The sequence below is a fragment of the Ochlerotatus camptorhynchus genome, unplaced genomic scaffold, assembly GCF_037179485.1.
Source record: "Ochlerotatus camptorhynchus isolate MF236.1 unplaced genomic scaffold, CSIRO-AGI_Acam_v1.1 ptg000423l, whole genome shotgun sequence".
Lineage (NCBI taxonomy): Eukaryota > Metazoa > Arthropoda > Insecta > Diptera > Culicidae > Ochlerotatus > Ochlerotatus camptorhynchus.
The window spans coordinates 2,989,167-3,013,795 of NW_027040909.1; the positions used below are offsets into that span (position 1 = coordinate 2,989,167).

Below are 24,629 nucleotides of genomic sequence, written 5' to 3' on the forward strand. Positions count from 1 at the left end.
CTTTCAATTAGAGTCGGATCCTTGCGATAAATGCAAGAGTGGCAACTGTAAAAAAAATCGAATACTTCATCATTTCTCAATAGTGATGGAGTAATACGACATGCACTAAACTAAGGACACGAGATATACTACAATAGATCAATTAACTGGTCGTAGTAGTGTCAGGTTCCGAACAGAAAAAAAAATGTGACAACATGTGCTACTTGAGTAACTTTGCAAAGAGTTGAACTGCGGAGTGAATTCCATAAGCGTGCAGTAAATAATTTTTATAAAATTACAGAAATAATTGAAGGAGAATAACAGAAAAGTCCCTATATGAACTTTAAGATAATTCTTAGGAAATTCTAGAGAAAACTAAAAACAATCCATCCCGGGAGAAGATTTTAACTCGTAACCTTTAGCATAAGAGGCATGGATGCTAACGATTAGCCGAGCCGACCCTTCTAATGATTTTTTTTTTGCGATTAACAAATACCATCACACATGCCCCCTTGATTCATCTCTGTGTCTGCTACATCGCGTATGACATCATCACAGTGTAGCGTGTGCCCCGAGTCACAACATCGCACCCAAAACATTCCGCCGAAAAAATAACATAAAAAAGTAATAACAACCACGCATTTCTGTCACGAACCATTCCTATAAGCCCGTGGCGCCACATTTACATACCATACAATCCAAACAGTGATATACAGTGATCCCACTAGAACACACATCCATCTCGCTGCGTCTGTAGGGTATGACAGGCCAAAATGCATTTTACTAGGGTAAAATTACCCTACGCGGTTTTTCTTAGCTTTCCCGTTCAGTACTTAAACTAGCATTTCGGCACATTAAATCCCAAAATTAGTAATGGAAAAGCAACGGAAAATGCGAGGGGGCATTTTACCCCATGGGTGCATTATATACTGTTCTACCCTACATCAGACGTAGTGAGCCAGGCTCAGCAACAACACAAACAGTGCACTGAATGCAACCCGGCTGCTGCCTGTTGTGGAAAGGAAATGAGAAAATGAACACATAAAAAATCGCAGTGCATGGCGATCGTGATCAATACTCGCGTAATGCTAACTAGTTGTTCACACATGTGTACGCGGCACTTACTTAGCCGTCGACCGTTGCGACCGAAGATGATCGGTTCATTTTAGACTAACGAAGCAAGAGACGGTTGGGTGGTTCAATTCCCCATTGCAACTGCTAGTGCTTCAAACATTTACATGTATTTTTCGGTTTCTTGATCACCCCCATCAACCCACACTCGCGCATGATCAACCGCGAACGACGCTCGGAGATCAGCGACGAAGACGCACGCTGTTGAGGTGGGTACCTAAATACTTATACTTGTTCTACGAGATCGCAACCACGCGCGGGCCAAGCTTGTGTGCTATTCAAGTGTCGTAGCGCGTCCGATGTGAACAGCTTTCCGGGGGTGCCGATGTTCATTTTTGCTTTTAGTTATAATTTAATCACTCGCGACGACGGTCGATCGCAGGTTTCGATCCACAACACTACACTCTCTTGCCATATTGTTGGCTTTGCGGTACGCGCGCGACACTCTTCTACTTGACCGTTCCTCCGTGGGGTGGTATGTGTTGTTTTACCATTTTTTAGTGATTTATTTTTTCGCAATTTTTAAAGCTTTCTTTACCGTGGCGAATAAGGTTTTAATTTTATTTTCGATTCATTGCTCATCGGAAAGTGTTTCGTTGATTGCGGGAGGAAGCAACACCGAAGAGAACGAAAACTGTCGCCAAGGTAAAACACTCTCTTTATCGGCGAATTCGATCCGGTTTTGTGGTTTTGCGGAGAATCGTGAAAGGTGCTGACTGGTCTTATTTCGTTGTTGCTTTCCTTGTTATTTTTTTGCTAGCATCCAGCTTTACGACCGAACAGTGTTTGAGAAACGAAATCCTCTTTACAATATTAGCTTGCAAATGATCTGATTTGGCTGTGTGCGAAAAAAATATAATAAAAGTGTTGGAAAAATTGTACACAAAAAGTTAAAAATACCGCAGCCCATTCCTCGAACGCGAACGAGACACGGTCACGTTCAACGAGCGAAAATAATAATAACGTTGAAGTGAATAGCAGGCAGCCACTGTTGGGACAGACAGAGGACAGAGGTGAGTGATTGGATATTTTGGTTCAACAAATGTACATATTAATTCAAAATATTGTCATGTACCTACACTCAACAAGAGTTCATACTTAAAGCATTCTCAAGGTTCAATTTGTCAATCTTACTCACTAAGGTATTCTGAGCATTGTAAGTGGTGCAGAGGGCCAACTAATTGCATCAATGGCTTTCGTTTTCTTAGTAAAAATATGCCTGATCAAAACCGTTGCGTATTAACATACAATTTAAGCTGACTCAACGCTGAATGAACCATTGTTTAGCTGAATAAGCATGTTTTAACCTTAATAAGCTCTTATTCAGATTTTGAATTCACAGTTGTATACCGACATTGGAATAATTTTGGAGTCCTAGATATAGAAAGAATATAATGTTAATTTTAAAGGATATGACTTTCATAACGATCAGAAATTGGCAAATTTCAAAAACTCAAAACTCACGTTATTCGTCTATAAGTTTTGCCTTCCGAAATTCTACTGCGCAATCATAACCGATGAGACTTCCGGTACAAACATTTATTGCTTTACATTTTGGCGTTGTTATTTGCTAATAGTCTTGTTTTTCCATTATTCGATGGAAAACTAAACTAACATGCATGAACGTGATATCAATAAACGTTTGGGCGGTTTTTATGAGTTTTAAGCTGAAATGATTTTTTGGCGTTGTAAGTGTGAGTGCGTGAAAATGCATGCGTGAGTTTTGGTTTGTAGTCTCCTTCACAAGTTTATTCTCTCAGGAGGGTTGAAAGAATCAAATTTGAGAATGATTTTCCGAGAAATGATAAAGATGAAGATCCCTTCAGGCTTATCACTTGAAATGTAACAATTAATGAAAGAAACCTGAACATCCGAAGTTCAACAGTATTTTACTATTTACAACTGAGGATCTGACACACAACTATAGAGTTGGTTGGAAATACTATCTCACATGAAGCTTTAGTGTGATAATTTACTAGCTAGAGAATGATCTTAGATGAGGGTAGGTGGATAGTTTCATACTGCCGTACTCTAACGGAACTATCTACCTATCTTCTAATATCATTCTCTAGCTAATAAATTATCACACTAAAGCTTCATGTTAGATAGCATTTCCAACCAACTCTGAAAATCTCCAACTTTGCGTATGAAGTAACATAAAAACACTTTGAATTACAGAACTATAATTTACGTTCCCAGATTGTAAAATCAAGAAACAAGTTTAAATAAATACACCCACATTCATCAGGATCAAACTAGGACTTTCATTTATTTTGAAATCCTAGCGATAGCTTTTATTTCTTGATTACAAACTTCCATGTAATTTCTGTAGAGTTGGAGTCGACGTTGGAGTCGGAAGGCATCCGACTCCGACTCCGACTTTTAGATAAGAAGGTTCCCAACAAACATTTAAAGCTGAAAAGTTAAAAACAGGCCTGTGCTTGGCTACCAACATTAAGTTAGATATCTCAATTAAATTCCCACAAGTTTGGGAATTCTCTCAAGTTCCTGGCTTTCAAAGAAAATTCTTAACATAGCATATGAGATTGTACAAATCGCTGGTGACACATCTAAAATTGCAAAAGAAGCATCACATAACTCAAGCAACATAGTTTCTTTTAAAAGAGTATACATAATTTATTTATGACAACCACAGCTGAGACTCTACTTTTTTTTCTTATATACAACTAATTTATAGTATAAAAAAATGCCTTGAGAAATGAAATAAAGTTTATCAAAACATATATAAAATTCGAAAAAAAAGAACATTACTTGTTTCATATATTGCACTTTTAATTCGGTATTTCAACTCGATATTACCTATTTATAACACATTTCTAACAGATTGTATTTGATGAAAACCTGCTAGACTTATGCATATAGGGGAATGGTATAATGGTATCACCAGCTGACTTTGATTTGTGTTTTTAATGGCTTTTACGTAACTTTTTTTGTTGTCTTATCAAACAGCACTTCTAGCATAGCATCTGAACTCAAAATCCTGCATGATAAATCCTAGAATTGTATGAAAAACTCAAAACAAAATAAAAACGTGCGTCTTACCTCGGGAGTGCGTTATGTACGGTTCTCCCCTACAACATGTTTTCATATGTCGGTTTTGGAAACATGAGTACAATTGAAGTATAACTTATTAACAACATGTTATAAATAAGTTATATTTAAGAAGTTTTCATGTTTGCTCCAAGGGATAAGTCACTCAGCACATAAGTAGATTCGGCACAGCTTAGGCACATCCATCGGCCCACCTTCGGCAGAATCTCGTAGGCATTGGATTGTTCATTAAATAAAATGGGAGCACTGCTGGACAGCTGTCATTGAAGTTGTTCACATCATTACGTGCTGTTTGACTGTGTATTTCAGAAACATACTGTAATCAAATATACTAGAGGAACTCAGACCAGCAATTCTCTTCTCGGTTCACATTTAAATTCAAAATGTTGGCTTCCGACGGCTGTCGATTACTATCGATGCCGGTCACAAGTCTTTCAGCTACTACGCAAATGGAGTGTAGTACGACCCAGAGTTTATTAATAATTTGGATAGATTAAATCATGCAGGTTGGTGGCGGTGGAGAAGATTACTTGCTTATAAAGAACTCCTGGTCCAACTACTGGGCTAACGATGGATTTGATTTGATGGTGGTGAAGGGTAGCAACTGTGTCCTTAGCACCAATGCCGCGTATGTAAATTTGAAGTGAGATTTCTGTTTAACTTAGAATTAAGTTAAAGAGCAGTTTTATTTTCGGATATGTGTCATCTTATACGAGATGGAATAAATGGTTTTCGATTTTTGTAACATAAAAAAAAAATAAGTTAATTAGGTTGAGTGGAAGCAATAAAAATTCCGTGTGATTGTGCCGTGGAAAGAAGTTCGGTATTGTTCAAGTGAGTTTGGTTTGGTAGATGACCAATTGACCGAGTGCTGGTGATTTGCTGCTGAAAATCACACGGAAATTTTATTGCTTGCACTCAACCTAATTAACATACAATTTTCATCCCGAATTTCTCTGGTTGAGATACTACGATCGAATTCTCCCGGAGCTCCAACCCGATAGCAAAACAGAACGTCTTAGCTTGGGGTCCTCCTTCTTGGCATAATACATTCCAGCGTCGAAAAACTCGGAGAGCTTCTTGCCCGGAATCATCACCTTCAGCAGTTCCTCTTCCAGATTGGCCAGAAAGGTGTAGTGCTTCTGAGTCGTTTCCGTCGGATTGACCAGCAACATTCAGACGACATTGGAGCATAGGACTTGTAATGCGCACCCAGAGCACAGATAATCGATCCGACCAACTGGATAGTCGCCGGGTAGCACATGTCCAACTAGTTGGTGTCCACACCGGAGCCGTACCTTTTGCCGTCAGAGCCTACTCGACACCCTCCGACAGTTTGGCATGTTTTACTTTCTTATCAGCATCTATAATCACCATGATGTGATTCTTGAGGTACTTGTTGAATACGTCTACCGTCACCAGGCAGGCCTTCTTGATGGTGATAACCTTGGAGCCCGTCTTGGAGCACATGATGTACCCGATTGGGACGCTGATGTCCACCGTGTCGAAGCTCTTGTCCTTGATGAAGGCTCGCCACGATTCACAGAATTCACCTGGAAAATTTTCCTTGAAGAAGACGCCCAACGTTTTACCGCCCTTGATAGCCTCCGGCAGCTTTTCAAAATTGGCCTAGCCTTTGTCGTTCTTATCACAAACCAACCGTTGCACCGACGGAATGCCCTCCTCACCGTCCTTCTCAATCTGCTTCAAGAAGTCGATTTTCTTCTTGCTGGTCAGGGAACTTTTCACACAGCACCGTAATCGTATCGTATCGTATTAATTGCAAACCAAAACATTCAAGCTGTCAGAAATACCGGGTTGCCCTGGTCAATACCAAATTTTGGTATGAGGTCAGAGCTAGGTATTCATTAGTCATTTTCTGCTGCTCTGGTACCGTATCAGATTTGAGCTGATTGGGGCCCAACACGATTTTTGAGAAGATTTGACGAGATATAATCATGGTGGAGTCCTTGGAAAAGTTTATTTGCAGATAAATGACCACCTTTTGGAGAAATCGAGCTTCCAGTAGAGCACCAGCTTGTCCTCTGGAATACCCGGAACAACCGTAAAAATGGTCGATTCGTGGTACTGTTCCTACCCGAGCAGGATAAAATTACTTTTTGATAGTAAATTCAGATAGGGGAAATGGATGTAATGTCGGCCTGAATTCCCCTAATTTGGGCACATACATAAATTATGCAATCGAATAAATTTTCAACAGCGACCAAAAATATTAATAACTACCGTCCCAATGACGCGTTCATCTAGATAAAATTGATTAATGGCAGATTTTTAACGATAGGCCCAATATTAGATCAATTGGCCAACATTAGAGCCATTTCCCCTATGTAAATAGCATAACTGACAACCTAAACTGAGTCAAGGCAACCCGGTATTTTCTTCTTATTCGTATTTCAAGCTATTGCGTGCTCTCAACTTAGTGTTCTATTTAGATGCTCTTCCACAGTTATTAATTGAGAGCTTTCGATGTCTGCACCAAAGTTGCAAATACTCATTTCATCTAAAACAATGTTTTTTTTTTAATTGTGAAATAATTAGATGCTATGATCATATTTTGAATCGGTAGTGAATGTGTTTGACATATTAAACCTGTTTATTTCACTTCATGAGAGTCACAATCAGCGATTTTTCACACACTCACTCACTCACTCACTCACTCAGCAATCAGCAAACGCTGATTGTGACTCATAGAAAGCAAAATTTACAGGTTTTAGTCTACACATACACAGCCAGTACTTGAAAGAATCCTGGAAAATGATACATCTATCATTTTTCTTGTCATTATTAATGCCTGCTGCACATCAAGGATGTGAAACAAACAATAAAGCGGCCAGGCCTACTGTGTAGCGTTTAGTTAATTCTTGTGGAAGTGAATGTTTACCATGTCTACTTAATAAGTATAGACAGTGGTTAACATTTAATCCACAGGTAATCAAAGAGCGGGGACATACCGTACTAACCGCTCCGTAAGAAGTCATACCGTACCAACCGCTCCGTAAGGTTTTATGTTTCAAACGCATACTTTGTAACCTTTTCATGTAAGTTACAAGTAAAACATGCCATCATACCATCTTTTGGTTTTATTATTCCGAAAAACATTATTTTAGCTGAAATGAGTATTTGCAATCTTGGCCTGCACCATTTTTGCATTAGTATAATTGTGTGGCAAGAACAATCATACACTATGCCCAGTAGAGTGATGCAAAATTTGAAATTTTCGCTCCACAATACTTAAACGATTCTAAATCGGATCCTGACTAACCTCTCAAAATTTGAACCCATTTGGTGAGAAACTGAGATGGCACAAACCATTTGAAGTTTGTATGGGAATTACTAAAGTAAAACCAAGATTTTTGTTAATGTCTATCTAATAATTCACCATATCGGTCTGCTTCAAAAGTTTTGTAGGAAATTTTCCCAGCTACAACTTTGCTCAAGACTACTTTTTGATTAAATGCAAGGATCGAAAGTTATCAATGGTTCAATGCGCTGATGTCTTATGATCATGCTCAATCAACTGCTCAGCAGGCAACATTGGTGTTTCTGGGGCGTTTAATAGGACACACAAATCATGGCTACTATGTCACACTGCAAAATACAGTGTTGCCTACAGAGCAGCTGCTTGATCATGTCATAAGTTAACCAATCTCTTAAATAATTAATAACTTTTTCAAGTCTCATTTAAAATAGAAACGATCTTGAGCAAAGTTGTAGCTGAGAAAATTTTCTATAAGAATAGCTATCGAACTGTTTCGCAGCTCAATATGGAAAAAGACTAGAAGGCAATGAACAAAAAGTTTAGATTTCCCATAGTAATTTACATGCAAACTTCAAATGGCTTGTGCGAAGTCTGTTTCCAACCAAATGAGTTGTAACATTGGGAGGCTAATCAGGACCCGATTTGAAACCATTTAAGCACTGTGTAGCGAAAAAGTCAAATTTTGCATCAGTCTAGTATGTATGTATGTATGTATGATGTGAATAATTCATTCACGTAAACTTGTATTTTATTTCACGCAAACGAGCAACTTGTAAGCAATAATGTTTACAAATATGGGCGCTTGTATACAATATTTGCAATATTTCAGTGCCAACATTTCAAAGGGGCGTAATTGCTTTTGTAAACAATGACTTTAGCCGTCAATTTCTCGCGAATTAAATCTTACCTCTCCAAAATGACAATGCTAACTGGTAGAGGAAACATTTCTCTACCTGCTGGTGTCATTATTTTTCATGAGTGAGCTTTTATTCACGAGAAATCGACGGCTAAAGCCATTGTAGTCCTTAAGATTCGCGAGTTTTTCTAAATTACATACAATCATGAGCTTAGATGAAATATGCTTTCACCATATCGATTCTGTTATCGAGGGGTCTCTCGATATCCGAAATATCCGAGAAAACGGTCAATTCCTGAAAGTAGACCCAGAGATCCGCGATTTTTTTTTTCTAAATTGCATACAATCATGAACAAAGAGAAAATATACCATAACCATATCGATTCTGCTAATGGATAGCTAGAAGGTCCTGCGGATATCCGGATTTACCGGGAAAATGATAAATTCCTGAAAGTAGACCTAGAGATCCGCGTTTTTTAGGAAATGTGAAGAACCCTTAGTTTAGAAGATATATCTCAGTGGCATATTGATTTGGTCCCCCGGTGATTAGTGAACACCTTGTGCCAAGTCAATTTCTTCTGTGGTTTGTGCCAAGTCAAAGTCTTACCAAATGAGTCTAAATGTTGGGACGTGGTCCGGATTAACGTCCGATTGAGTACTGTCCAGCGAAAATTTCAAATTTTGCATCAGCCTTATGAGTGTACGTGTATTTCCAGACACAGTAGAACTTGAATTGATCACGTTTATTCCAATTTTGATTCAATTTGTTCAGTAGCGCATAGTGATTTGAAAATAATCGATCATGAAACTTTAGTGATTATCGTAATAGATAATATCAATAATAACGATGACTTATTCTCAATTTCTATAAAAGTTGTTTTTTTTTTTGGAATTATGAAATAACTTTATGTTATAATGATAATTTAATTTACAAGAAGAGGTTGACTCATAAAACCTGCATACTAAGAAAAAATCATGTAAATTAAGGTGCTCTGAGACTCACTCAATCGAACGTAATTTTCGTCGAGTACCGAACTTTTCAGTCTGGGAGCACAAAATTACATGAAATAATTGTTTACGTCTGATCCTTTATGTCAAAGATGGATTCCGTCACGTGTAAAATTAGTTATTTCTAAGTGTGTGTGTGTCAATATTGCTTTCAGAGCGCCACAATCAGCGATTTTACGATTCAGGAGCTCGCACTCTGAGTGAACGCTCACGAATCATTAAGTCGCTGATTGTGACGCTCTGAAAGTTAAAGGTTTTATGAGTCAAACACATACTTTTTTTTGTTTATTAATTTATTTGATAAACCTCAACAGGAATTAACTTTACAAAGCCGAGAATTCTTTTTCACTTTAAAATACATCTTAAAACTATAGTCAAAAGGTACAACACAGTAAACATTTTATCTTCCACTATCCAATAAGCCTCCTCCACCAGAACGGGAGTCGCTTCCAGTGGTTTCATTGTATGGCAGATTCGCCAACGGGGGTCAGAGCGCTTCCATTGTGGCAATGGACGCAAAACGTGGTCAACACTCACACACTCATTACGAAACGGTTGCTTCTCAAAGCCGACGACGCATCGACTGAAAGAACTGCTGATGAAGAACAATTAAGAGGACCACACAATGGTTGCTACCGAGTAGACAGACGATCGCGTGGCACACATTGAGAGTGTCGACAGCCGAGTGGACACCTCAAACACATACTTTACAAGCTCTTCTTGTAATTTATGAGTTTTTTTTTATTATAGTCATTTTAACGCTCTTGGGTCATTCGTGACTTGTCCCGGAGTGAGATTTGAACTCGTGACTTTGGCGTGAGAGGTATGGATGTTAACCACTACGCCGGGATCGCCCCCTAATGTATAAGTTTAAAATATCATTATAACATCTTATAATTTCAGAATTCTGAAAAACAATATTTTTTAATATTTTAATTTTGTCGAACCTTTTAAGGGAATCCCTTTACGAAGAGCTTTTTGAGTGTGTTGATTTATTTCCTTTTAATTCCGTTATAATTGCTTTTCTTTTGACAGATACGCGTTTTTCGTCTACTACTTGCAGACTTTATCAGTACCAAGTGGTGTTGAGTACTTGGCACTGATGAATTTTTGCAAGTAGTAGACGGAGTACGCGTATCTGTCAAAAGATAAGCAATTATTACAGAATTAAAAGGAAATCAATATTTTAAAGCAAGGGGGTGGAAGTGAGTTGACGGTTATGTTATTATTATAATTTTTTCTATAGAGGTTTTAACATCATAATGTCACTCGCTTCATTGAAGTTTATATATGTAGTATGTTTATCTGAAATAAAGCGTTAAATCGTGACAGTTTCTCCAAATCACCATGTAAATGATTAAATTTATTTTTTACACGAACATCGAGGGGGTGGCTCTTCGACCTATTTGAGTGATGTGGGAAATAAAATGAAAATATTATTTGCATCAACCTAATTTAAAAATAAATGATTATTTCGAAAAAAAAAAGAAGCAATAACAATAATCTTTGAATACCGGTCATCTTCCAAGCTTGGTAGAAACCCTTCGAATTTGGCTAAAGGCTGCATAGAATGGAAAAGGTAGAAAATCACGTTTCTGGATGCTCATCACCAATAGCTGCCCATGCTGCCAATAGCTTGAAGTCGACAATTAGCCGAATATGAATCTAAAGCATTAGAAAAGATTTTTTTCCAGTTCACCTTTGACTGGAATAATATCAAATTTTAATCGATATTGGGTCTCGTCTCATTCGTGAACAACAGTTTTGTTCACCTTTAAACATCAACCTTAAATAACCAACGTTATGAAAGATGCACAGAACAGATTTTTTTTTCTGTAATAAAACTCCAGCTTATTCCGATCCTATCGCTCCTACCAACAAATCCACCATGTTTCCCTCGCCCAGGCATCTGCAGTACCGTCGTCGGGCAGCAGCAATAATATTCAATTTACTTAACATCGCGAGTGGGTCATCAAGTGGGTTCACCACTTGAGAAAAACTGTGCTGTGTATCAAGACTCCTCCGAGGATTGACTGCCACACTGACTGCTCGTTTTAACCGGCCAAGAACTGGCCGTGTTTTATCTCCTGCTCGTATATGGGTTACCAGTGCGTGTGGTGGTTATTATTTACTATTCCTATTATTACCGCTCGGTCAATTCGAAAGACCCAACGTGAGAAGGGAATTTCACATCCCAGCCCAGTACAGTGCCGGGCAGACGACTTCGAGTCACAAAGCGAACAGTGAGTGTGTTGGCGGATCAGTGAAGGTCTGCTCACTGCGCCACCGCAACACCCGCCGCCGCACCTCGCTCTCACACGGGCAGTTGTTGATGTTGCCGATGGCCAATTTATTGCCAAGTCGTGGGATGATGATCCGAAACGGATAATGTTATTGCTGTGAAAACACACACACATTTTCGGCTTGGGAGCGAGAGAGTGCACGACACGCACACGGGATCAAGGTTACATCACTTCGAAAGAACGCGAGCTCCTGAAATGTGCATTATCTCGTAAATTAAACCATGTCGGAGTGGCAATCATTCGGGATGGAGAGAAGCATGCGGTTACAAATCAATAAAACAATCAAGAGCAATGTAAACAATCGAAATCGACAGCACAGCTCTGCACTTCTGCTGATGTACAGTTGAAGTGGTAATTGATGTTCATGTGTATGACACGAGTGCTAAATGGAGCTTCGTTATTGATTGATGAGTGCTACTTTGTAAAAGATTATCGAAAGCATGCTAGGCAGGTTGCTCAAATTTCTGTGTTTGAATTGTCGCTTGGAAAATCATTAAAGTATGTATTCATTTCCGGCTGGCTAGTTTACTCACAGGCAACAAAGAATCTTTAATTTAAGCCGATGATTTCATAACACCGTACCTTGAGCAGCTTTAATGTTCACGTGTGAATAATCCGAACACGGTCGCGCACGGCACTTGCTGTAAAAAAAAACGAGAAATGCCCACGCATTTCTTGTTTGTCTCGCGATACTTTTTCGATTTTTCCTCTGCAATACATCCTCAAGTCGTTACACTATGGCGGCAGTGTGTACCCGAGCAGGAACGAATATCTCGATACCTTAAATTGGTATGGATGAGCCTGACATAAGAGGTAAAACTCTAAAAAATAATACCAAAAAATGTTCCCACAATACCATTCCAATTCCAAATTTTGCAAATGCAATACAAAAACAATATCATGTAGGTATTCTTATGGTATCGATATATCAATTTCAGTTATGTACAAAGTATTTTGCATGCGATTTTTTGTATTATTCTTTGGTATTATACCTCTTATGTCATGCTGGTCAGCACCAAGTTTTAGTATCAGATCAGAATTAGGCATTCATTAGTCATTTTCTCCTGCTCGGGTAGTGACTCTGGCATAATAAGACAAACATTTCGCTGCCGTTTACAATATTACCCACTACTGGTAAACGGCCGTAGCTTAGTTACCAGCTAACGTCGAGCGTAATGTCGCGGCCTCTACACAGATTGTATCCGTGGTGCGCCAGATCAGTCCAAGCTCTGGTCTATACGGATTGTTGTTTAATTTACTCACACACACACGGTTGTGTTTTCTGCCTTGGCTGCCAGCGACTGGTGTTATTATTTGCCTGTCATTGGCGTTGACCGTTGTTGGTTTTTCTGAAACCGGGGGCTTAGATCTACTACGTTCGGTTGACAGTAACATAACAAAGGGTGGGTCTTAATGCACAATAATTGGCAAATTCATGCATTGGTAGTATAGGTTACATACGCTCTGTGATGGTAGTAGGGTAAGTGCACCAGCTATGGCACTAATTAAAATTTGCTCCAGTTTTAATATGTACCAGTCTACAGATTGGCTACATTCAACAGACTTCATAACTATTTGATGATTACAAAAGTCAAGGCAAAAACTTACATCATCTATCATCCCTATTCTTCTTATACAGCCTGAGGGTATGTTCATAAACTACGTAGACCGTGAGAGTTTTTAGATCCTCGCGTGGACAGTCATCCATGCAAATTTTAGGGAAATTTGAATGGACTGCAGACATACCAACGCTCATCCCCTCGCTAAAGCTTCGAAGTGGTTTATGAAAAGCTCTTGAGGAAATATTCATGTAGGGTTAACATCTTATTTCTGTCATACTAAGCACAACTCGCTTTTAACCTCTCTTTTTCATATGAGTTTGAACAAAAATTTGAATGTTTCTATCAAATATGGATTCTAAATATTTTTTAAGCTTCATATGTTTCTAATTCAAATTAAATTTAATTTAAATTAATTTGAATCTAGCTGCTCCAGCACCCTTAATTGTACCATATCACCCTTAATTGTTATAATATATATTTAAGTAAGATAAAAAAGTTTGTGTTTTGAAAATACATTATTTAAATAGGTGTTTACCTGCATGTCAGTATAACATTGTCATCTTAAATCTAAACTAAACCTAAATTTTATCTAAGTATATAGGAAATTAATCGTTGTAATTTAAATTAATAATTATTTTGTTAGACACTTGTTCTAAAGTCTCAAACATCAAAATTCTATGTACCGCGGTAGTGCTGTACCAGGGCAGGCAACTTCAAAATCATCTTCAGAACTTTGTTCTGAATCCTTTGAAGTGCTTTTTTCCTGGTAGTGCAACAACTAGACCATATTGGCACAGCGTAAAGCATGCCCAGTCCCAAAATTTGTTTAAATATTAGAAGTTTATTCGTCAGGCAAAGTTTGGATTTCCTGTTTATAAAAGGAACAAACATTTTTCATATTTGTTACATTTGGTTTGAATGCCATCAATGTGATCTTTAAAAGTTAATTTTTGGTCAAGTACTAATCCAAGATATTTCACTTGGTTTGACCAGGAAAATGGAACTCCGTTCATAGTAACTATGTGACTACTACTACTCAAAAAATAAGCTCTAGGCTTATGTGGAAATATTATAAGTTGTGTTTTGGAAGCGTTAGGTGAAATCATCCATTTTGGTAAATAACAAGAGAAAATGTCTAAACTTTTCTGCAGTATGCTGCAAATAACACGAAGGCTTCTTCCTTTAACAGAAATGCCTGTGTCATCGGCGAACAAAGATTTATGGCAACCCTGAGGCAAATCCAGTGAAGTCAAGTAAAGTTCAAGGTGAAAATGTCATACAATATAGGCCCAAGAATGCTATCCTGAGGATCTCCTCCTCTAACAGGTAGTCGCTCGGATTTGGAATTTCGATAATTTACCTGTTAGTTAAATTATTTTGAATTTCATAATACAGAGTGGAAAAATACACTTTTTCAATTAAGCAATCAAATCAAGCCTTCATGCCAAACACTGTCGAATGCTTTTTCTATGTCTAGAAGAGCAACTCCAGTTGAGTGGCCTTCAAATTTGTTTGAACGAATTAAATTGGTAACTCTTAAGAGTTGATGGGTTGTTGAATGCCCATGGCGAAATCCAAACTGCTCATCTACAAAAATTGAGTTCGTATTCATGTGAAGCATCATTCTATTTAAAATTATCTTTTCAAAAAGTTTACTTATTGAAGAAAGCAAACTTATTGGACGGTAGCTGGAAGCTTCAGCTGGATTTTAACCGGCTTCAAAATTGGAACAACTTTTGCATTTTTCCATTTATCAGGAAAGTATGCCAAATAGAAACATCTGTTAAAAAATTTTAACAAGGAAAATAAGGTACTCTCTGGGAGTTTTTTGATGAGGATATAGAAAATTCCATCATCACCTGAAGCTTTCATATTATGAAACTTTTTAGTTATAAATCTTACTTCAATCAAATCAGGCCCCCAGGAATCATCAAAAATATTTTCCCGAGAGAAAATATTCAGATAATCCCGAGCAACCTGATTCTCAATAGGACTAGTAGGACCCAAACTGAAATTATGGGAACCCTCAAATTGCTTAGCAAGTTTCTGAGCTTTTTCCGAATTTGTGATCAAAATTTGACCACCCTTTTAAAGCGCTGGAATATGTTTTTCAGGTTTTTTTTTTTAAATTGCGAGTTTCCAAAATGATTTGGCACATAATTTTCAAAAGTTTTGTTCCTCAGGGCAGATAATCGCTTTTTAATTTGTTTTTGCAAATCCCGCCAGATAACTTGATATTGCCTCCTTCGGACATTTTTCAGACGGATCAAGAGCTGAAGATCATCGTCCATTATAATTGAATCGAATTTAACCTCGCATTTTGGTACTGAGGCAGGTTTTGTATCAACTACGGAAGTAGTCAGAGATTCAAGAGAATAATTGATTCCATCTTTGGTTTGCAAAGCAATGGATCGAAGTTATATTCCATAAATGTTCGATATTGCTCCCAATCAGCTCTATGGTAATTGAAAGTAAAGTGTTGGGATTACAAATTATTTCTTGGGATATTACAAAAGTTACTGGAAGGTGATCAGAACCGAAGTAAGCATGGATAACCAATTGACTACAAAGTTGACATGAATCAGTTAAGACCAAATTAATAGTTGAGGGATTTCTTGCTGAAGAAAAGCATGTTGGGCTGTTTGGATATTAAATAGTGTAATAACCTGTAGAACAATCATCAAACATAATATTACCATTGGAATTGCTTTGAGCATAGGTAGATCCATTTACTCGCTGAACATTGTTAGCAGCAAGGGGAGCAGGTATAGATGAAGAATTTAAAGCAGGGTAGAATTTGTTCCTCGCTGACCGTTGGTAACAGCCAGGCATGGTAAATCGCTTGCATTCATTTCGTGCATTCATTTACATTCATTTGCCCCTAACTTTTTTCATCAACAGAATTCTGCAAAATAATGTATGTAACTTTTGTAGATTTTGTTATCAGCTACAACTTTTATTGGCAATTCAAACCAGTATCTCTTATGTATGACGAACCAGAGCGAACAGAAACCACTACTTTTTTTTTCGAGATTGTATTTTACATTCACTGAAAAACAGTAACAAGTTCTGCCGCTCTAATTCGTGATGCATAAGATACACAGATTTGAGCTGCGGCCCAAAGTTGTAGCTTATAACAAATCCTCTTAAAGCTCTATACATCATTTTGCGGAATGCTGTTGATGAAAAAATAGAGGCAAATGAATGTAAATGAATGTATGAAATGAATGTAAATGATTTTCCATGCCTGGTAACAGCAGAGAAATTTGTACCTGGTCGTAAACGTGGAGCATTTCCTACCTGTCGCTTAGAACGAGATAGTACTTTAAATTAAAAAAAATGTGGTTTTCATCACTATTTGAACATAATTTTTTTTTAGGATCTTTAGGAGAATCACCACAGTGCATGCATTTAGCTGGAATGTAGCAATTGTTTTATCCCATGACCACATCCCTGGCACTTACGGCACTGGGTGAGGTTTTGGTAACTTCCTCTAGCCTTCCTGAAGCGTTCCCACTTCAAACGGACATGGAGCATAAGGTTAGCTTTTTCTAAGGCCTTAAGGTTAGTTAACTAGACTTGAAGTGAACCTAATAAAAATTACTGGAAATCCCGTTTCGTAAATCGCCAGGACGGAATTTCATTTTCATTTTGTTTACTTGGGTTGGTTCAACTTCAAGTAATTTTGTCAATTCATCTTTGATCTGATCGATGGATTCACCACTGGGCAGACCTTTCAAGACAATCTTGAACAGACGTTCAGTTTTGGTGTCGTAAATGAAAATGTGTGTTGCTTCTCAGTAATTTACCTAAGTGGGAGTGACAATGGGCCAAAAAACCAAAACAATTTGTTCCCTACCTTACATCATTCACATTTTAGCAAGAAAAACAATTTTAATCATGTGAATATATTCATCAATGATATATTTAAAATTGTCATGACAATGCACAGTGGTCCAGAATGCAAATTTCGGTGGAATGATGTGTTTTGAGCCTGAAATTGAAACTTTAGACGAAATTTTTTTTCTACAAAATTATTTCTTATAAATAGACCCTCATTTCATGACAATGAATTCTAGAGTGGTTCTTATTATCATTAAAATCAAAAATCTATTTTTTTTTTTTTGTTTGAATAAATTAAGGTATGCATTTTTGAGCAAAGTTATAGCTGGGCTAATTCCAAGCAATTTTGTTCAAAACTTTTTTGTATCTCTTAAATTGACCGATTTAGAGCTAATATCTTGAATTGAGTTAGGGTGTCTCTAAAAAAACAGTTTTTTTGCTCTACTTTTCTTATCTTAAATTTCTAAGCAAAGGTGTTTCCAAATAACTTTTAGATCTTTAAAAGGCGCCAATTTTTGCTGCACAAAGCTTGTCAATATCTTTCGCCGATCAAGAATTATTGACGTTTTTATACTAAAAATATGCACTTTTTAAATGTTAATATCTCTGGTTGGGGTAAACCAAAAAGAAAAAAGTTTTTTTACGGCATTTGAAAGGACGTATTTTATTCTCAATGAATTTGAAAAAAAAATGGAGGAATGTTATTTTTTAAACTCGTAAAAATTCAATTTGAATTTATTCATATTTTTTAATATATGTCGGTATATATTTTTTATTAAAAGAGATACAGACATCAAATTTCGCATAAAGCATTCGTCTTAAAGAGTTTTAAAAGTCCCTAGAGGATGACTTTCATGAGAAATTTTCGACAAAGTTGCTTGAAATTAGCTCAACTATAACTTTGCTGAAGAATGTATACCTTGGTTTATTCATACAAAAAAGTTAGATTTTTGATTTTAATGATAATAAAAACCACCCTAGAATTCATTGTCATAAAATGAGGACCTAACTATAAGGAACAACTTTGTAGAAGAGACTTTTAGTCTAAAGCTCCAATTTTAAGCTCAAAACATATCATTCCACCTAAATCTGCATTCTGGACCACTGGTTGATGGAAATTTATATCTCACTTTACTAAAATTAAATAAAAAATAAACCTTATGTGGGGTGATACTGGGCCGAAACACAAATTTGGTTAAAATATCTTAAAATATGTAAATGTAATGTAGTTATTTGAAGTACACTTGGTTAAGATCACAACGTACTTCGTATATATGGCTAAAAATTGCGTGTAACCCTTGTCTATCTACATAAAAGTGCATTCAAACTTTTGTTTGCCTGTGGACATTTTAAAAAATGTGTTTTGGTCTATTAATGACACTTAACTTTACAACACTATTTCAATAAAACAACTGGTTAATTAAGTTGAAGATGCTAATTTCAAATAACAGACTAAAGTGGTAATTTTTATACGATAGATGAGTAGATGCAAGTATAGAATTGATAGTTCCATTTAGAGTACGGCAGTGTGAAAATTTCATATAGAAGTAGAAAGCGAGCTAGACAACTTTTAGGAAGGTACAAATCAGTTTTATACCTTCCTAAAAGTTGTCTAGCTCGCTTTCTACTTCTATATGCAATTTTCACACTGCCGTACTCTAAACGGAACTATCAATTCTATACTTTCATTTCCTCATCTATCGTATAAAAATTACCACTTTAGTCTGTTATTTCAAATTAGCATCTTCAACTATGTAAATCGTTGACTTCACGCAGAAGTAATACTAAACATATAGTCAAAGAACTGGTTAATGTTATCTATACTTTACTCCAGAGATTCAAGGAACATATTCAAGTCATCGGTTTCTGTACATTCAAGATATTTGCATCCATAAACATTTTGAAATATTGACCCAATGTCTCCCTCTAGGCCCAATGTCACCCTCCAGGCCCAATGTCACCCTCTAGGCTCAATGTCACCCTCTAAGCCCAATGTCACCCCATCTTCCGGTACTTGAGAATCCGTCCAAGGTTTCAGCCAATACACGGCATTCTCCCCGACGGCCAATTCGAAGTGGAAACTTAAATGGAACGAAGTTCAAAAGTTCCTTGCGAAGAGCGTGGAAATCGGAAGTGGTTACAACAATAGGGGGAACCTTTTCCTTTTTGGCATTTAGAAGGGAATGTTTATTGGAATTTTGCCTGGACGATGGATAATTCTCATCATCCGTAAGCATATCATATTGATTGTTCAATTGAATTTCATCAGAAGGGGGATCAAGTGATTGCCCTTTTCTTTGGGGCTCAGGCACCATGGTGGCAAAACCAAGTTTCTCCAAATCGACTTTCAAGCAAATTACAATAAGAATCCGAAGGATCGAAGAGAAATTTTCCAAATCGATATCCAAGCAGAATTACCTCGGGTAGGGTCCAAACAATGATCGAAGAGGAAAGCAGAAATTTTACAGGTTGAGGACTGAAAGTGCTGTTTAAATTTTTGCAGCTTCAGATAGCAATAACACTTCCAAATAGATCCGCACGGTAAGAGAACACGATGCAGACTGAGAGAAGGATTATTTATTTCCATTTAATTCCACTACCTTATTTGCTTATCCTTGACAGATACGCGTATTTCGTGTACAATGTGTAGGCTTCTTCTGTGTCTTGTACTAATACTAATACCTGTACTAATAATAGTCGAGTAGTAGTACAAGACACTGAAGAAGTCTGCACATTGTACATGAAATACGCGTATCTGTCAAGGGTAAGCAAATAGGTAGTGGAATTAAATAGAAATTACTAATTTTTCTCTCCTTTTTTAATAAAACATGATAAACAAGATATAAAATGAAGACAATAAGGAACTCTACTGCCTATTGTTTATTAAACAACCTACAACGATCGCCGCGGCGTCCACAATCCAAATAGTAAGCAATTTGCCAATTTTGAGTTGCCCAATCGGTAGATAAAAGATGTACCGAGATTTGGATTGATTAAAGAGATTTCCCGTAAACATTTTCTGATCGCGAGATATTCGCAATCAATTGCAAAATTTTGTATTTTTTATAAATTTTGTAAATTTTGTGAATATTGAAAATTTTGTTAATTTTCATATTTTCAAAAGTTACAAGATTTACATCACCCCTACATTGCCACCTTCCCCTGAAACCGACTACCAATACCTATCTATGCTGACATCAGTGTCATACGTCATCATTTCCAGAATTGAAAAGAAAAATTTGCATTCTTTGGCCGTTAAGCATTCTGCACACCGATCTCCTGCTGGTGTGTTTGGCACCCACAAGAATCGCAGCACCGCGCAAAAACTTCTCCATAACCGAAAGGAATGTGTCCACGCCACTTCCTCTTCACCCATTTGGTACATGGCATGGTATGCAAGACAGCAGGAAAGCCGAACCAAAGGGGAAAGACTTGTTGTGTCTTATTCCAAACATAGCCAATACAGCCTGCTTCATCACAGGCTGCGTGGCAGCGGCGGCAATTCGACCCACTCACTGTACAAATGCTGTTGTATCTACGCATACTCTCTCAAGCCCACGGATGAACGCGATCTCACCTACAGCGGCTGTAGGATTGAAACATAAACAAACATCTCGCGGTCAACATCGAACATATGTTTCGAGTTTCGCTGAGCACCAATACAGCTTCCACTGATCTCCGTTCGTTTAGTAGTAGGCAACTCAAACAAACAAGTACCTGTACGATGAACTGCGAATGTGTTGTGTTGACTTGTGTAAGCATTCGAATGATTGACAAGAGCGGATATGAGTTCATGCAGTGGCGATCATCAATGTTGGGATTAATAAATTAGATTTTTTTATGATTAGATCTTTCGGCATTTAGAATCGATGCTGATACAGGAATACCCCGAATAGCCAACGCGATGGGTGGTGACGTCCACCCACCGGAATTTATCGGTTGTCTACGAAAATTTGTTGGTGGACCCTTATCATATACAAAAATCAACTCAATTTGTTGCAGGGCAGCCGGACGGCCCCACCCACCACACTTATCGGGGGATTGCTGTAAATTTTATTGAAATATTCAGAAATATCCTTTTTTTATTTCTACTTCAACGAGTGGACACAAAAATATAGCTCGTTCTACAAACACACATACCAACGGTCGAGTTCAGTCAGTTCTCGATAAACGAGTCAAACGGACAAGCGTGTGCAATGCGAATGCCCCATACCGTACGTACCGACATAGCTCAGTTGCTGCTTGATGACGCTTGATGATTGGAAATGCTGTTCCACATGGTTCGGAATTGTTGAAAAACTCATAAACCGCTCGACCGAATCCGGCCGGACCTGCCGGTGAAATATGGGTAATTGTGAAAATTTCCCGAATCTGTAGGTTAAAATTAGAACCGGGATATTGGTCCCGACGGGTTCGTCGGGTGCAGTCAGCGACGACGGCATCGAACCGCGTGTGAAATATGAAGAGATGTAAACGTTGGTGCAGTTGAAATGAACGGGTTAGTAGACAGTTGATGTGTTTCGGTGGTGTTAGGAGGTGGCGCGAGGTTTTCAATAAACGGGGTGATGACTGTTTGCGCTAGTATAATTGAAATAGTGGAATTCATAGACTGACTCCATGTGCGACGTTTCAATAACATACATATTTAAAATAGTTTCTGATTGAAGATGGGCTACGGGATCTGATCACTACAAAGGCTTCGACTTTGAACCTATCAATAATGTTCCGCTCGGTAATGCACCCAAGAAAATGAGAAAATGTATGGAAATCTTAGTTGGAAATGCTTAACGTTAAATATCATACTAAAAGTGATAGTAGATAGCGAGCAAAGGTCATTTTTGAGGAAGGCACGAATCAGGTTGATCATCTCCTTTACCATACTGCGATGTTGGGGAAGGATGATGAAGGGTATTTTCCCCCGCCACCAATGACGGGAAATCTGTTTTGAATCATCTAATGTCAACATATACAACCTCTTTGTCAAAAGATGAAAACCTGCAAAACAGCAAAATAAAGAATTAAAAGTGTGAGTCTTTCTCCCAAAAGCGAAGGAACTACCCAAGTAACAATTTCCAGTTGAAGAAACGCTTTCGTTTTGATTTTGTTCAGCTGCATGTTGAATAATAATTGCACAATGTGTTCACCACAACTTTTATAAAACCCTTGTTTACACTGGTTTGGAGAACCTGTTCAACTACAGCATTATATGTATACGCGGTATAGGAGTAGAAGCAACTTTTATACAACGTTTATAGATACATATTTAACTCAAGCTTTATTATTTTGGTGAAAGCTCTTATACAACGTTTGTAGACACTTCTTGACAGCTGCTTTGAAATTTAGTAGAGAGTAAACCTGAAAGGCGTTTGTTGCACTCTTTTATGACTCCTAAATAATCATTGTACAGCAAGCGGTGAAAAGCGTTTATAGCACTTTTCAATGACTCCTTAACAACCGGATAGAAGCAACTTTTATACAACGTTTATAGATAAATATTTAAAGTCAAGCTTTATTGTTTTGGTGAAAGCTCTTATACAACGTTTGTAGACACTTCCTGACAGCTGCTTTGAAATTTAGTAGAGAGGAAACCTGAGAGGCGTTTGTTACACTCTTTTATGACTCCTAGATAATCATTGTACAGCAAGCGGTGAAAAGCGTTTATAACACTTTTCAATGACTCCTTAACAACCGGATAGAAGCAACTTTTATACAACGTTTATAGATACATATTTAAACTCAAGCTTTATTGTTTTGGTGAAAGCTCTAATACAACGTTTGTAGACACCTCCTAACAGCTGCTTCGAAATGTATTAGAGAGGCGTTTGTTACACTCTTTTATGACTCCTAAATAATCACTATACAGCAAGCGGTGAAAAGCGTTTATAGCACTTTTTAATGACTCCTTAATAACCGTTGTGTAAGTACTCACAATATTCACAGAATAAAATTAGTTTAACAATTGTCGTGGTACGCCAAAATAATTGCTTGTACAGTTTTTATTAGTTTAATTTATTTGTGCACATTGAAAAAATATGTAATTATGCCATAATTCACATTCTGTGATCATGTAGGAAGTAGTAACAAGCATCTGTTTAATCTTTGATTGATATTCTTTCAATTAATCTCTCTAATCATTAATTGAGAGAATTTATCTAGAAATGATATCGTTGATTATATGATATATGTCTTAAATTAATGTTTGCATTTATTAATAACACCTATATATAATTTACCTCTACTCCACCAAAGGTTTCTCGAAGCAAGATTCGAACTCATGATCCCGGATTGCCAGCCGCTTTTGTTTCCATCTGCTCTATTCTTGAATACATATTTTGATCATATGAGAGAAGTATATCAAGCTCATCTTGAGTAACTTCTCTTGCAGTCGAATAATCATTGCCTTATGGTTATATAAACATGCCTATCACTTGTGCTATTTTTAGCAACAAAATTGTGGTTGGTCGAACGTAAACAATCATTTAAGAGTGCTCCAACAGCTTTTAAAACTTTTAATCAAATGGCAATACAACTACATTCTTGTTCAACTTTGGAAGCTATTATTCAACGTTTGATCAACTCAGGTGTTGTATAAGAGCTCCCAATGGTTTGTTTTGATGCGTTTATTTCACTTTCTATATAGCTCTTGTCAATCAGTTTAACAAAGGTGCTATAAAAGTTATCGTAGGTCTTATAAAGCATATAGTTAAACCGAACTTAAACAATCATTTAAGAGTGCTCCAACAGCTTTTAAAACTTTTAATCAAATGGCAATACAACTACATTCTTGTTCAACTTTGGAAGCTATTAAAGGGTGATATGGTCAAAATTTGGTCAAGGGAAAACGCGTGTAAATCGGTGAATTCGTTTATTTAAAAAATCAAATTAAATTTCTTTTTCAAGTTCAATTAGTATAAAATTCAGGAAAAATATTCAGTTAGGCTTCCGCTTTTCCAAATCCGAATTGCCGGGCCTTACGCTTGATGCCATCAGATTTTGTACAGCCACCTTGTCCACCTTCTTCGCCGCAGAAAGCCAGTTTGCCTTGAACTGCTGCTCGCCCTTAGCAGTTTTTTTGGTCTTCTTTAGGTTCCGCTTGACAATAGCCCAGTATTTCTCAATTGGGCGGAGCTCTGGCGTGTTGGGAGGGTTCTTGTCCTTGGGAACCACCTGCACGTTGTTGGCGGCGTACCACTCCATGGCCTTTTTACCGTAATGGCAAGATGCCAAATCCGGCCAAAACAGTACGGAACAACCGTGTTTCTTCAGGAAAGGCAGCAGACGTTTATTCAAACACTCTTTCACGTAAATTTCTTGGTTGACAGTCCCGGAAGCTATGAAAATGCTGCTTTTCAAGCCACAGGTACAGATGGCTTGCCAAACCAGATATCTCTTTGCGAACTTTGACAGTTTCATGTGCTTGAAAACATCTGCTACCTTTCCCCTTCCTTTTGCCGTATAAAACTCCTGTCCCGGAAGCTGCTTGTAGTCGGCTTTGACGTAGGTTTCGTCGTCCATTACCACGCAGTCAAACTTCGTCAGCATCGTCGTGTACAGCCTCCGGGATCGCGCTTTGGCCGTCGTATTTTGTTTATCAT

The 24,629-nt window shown here is 37.6% G+C and overlaps 1 protein-coding gene across 4 annotated transcripts in view; it reads left to right on the plus strand.

Annotated features, from left to right (window-relative positions):
• The first annotated feature begins 1,461 nt into the window (after positions 1–1,461).
• The window catches only part of LOC135711160 (myb-like protein U), a 62,789-nt gene continuing 39,621 nt past the window's right edge, over positions 1,462–24,629 (plus strand). The window contains exons 1-3 of one of the 4 annotated variants that reach the window (XM_065233915.1): positions 1,462–1,585; positions 1,700–1,755; positions 1,871–2,123. The gene's annotated coding sequence lies outside the window, so the exon portion shown is untranslated. Of the gene's footprint in view, positions 1,586–1,610; positions 2,124–24,629 lie in introns of those variants that run through there. The other 3 variants (XM_065233916.1, XM_065233914.1, XM_065233913.1) reach the window with 3 other exon arrangements.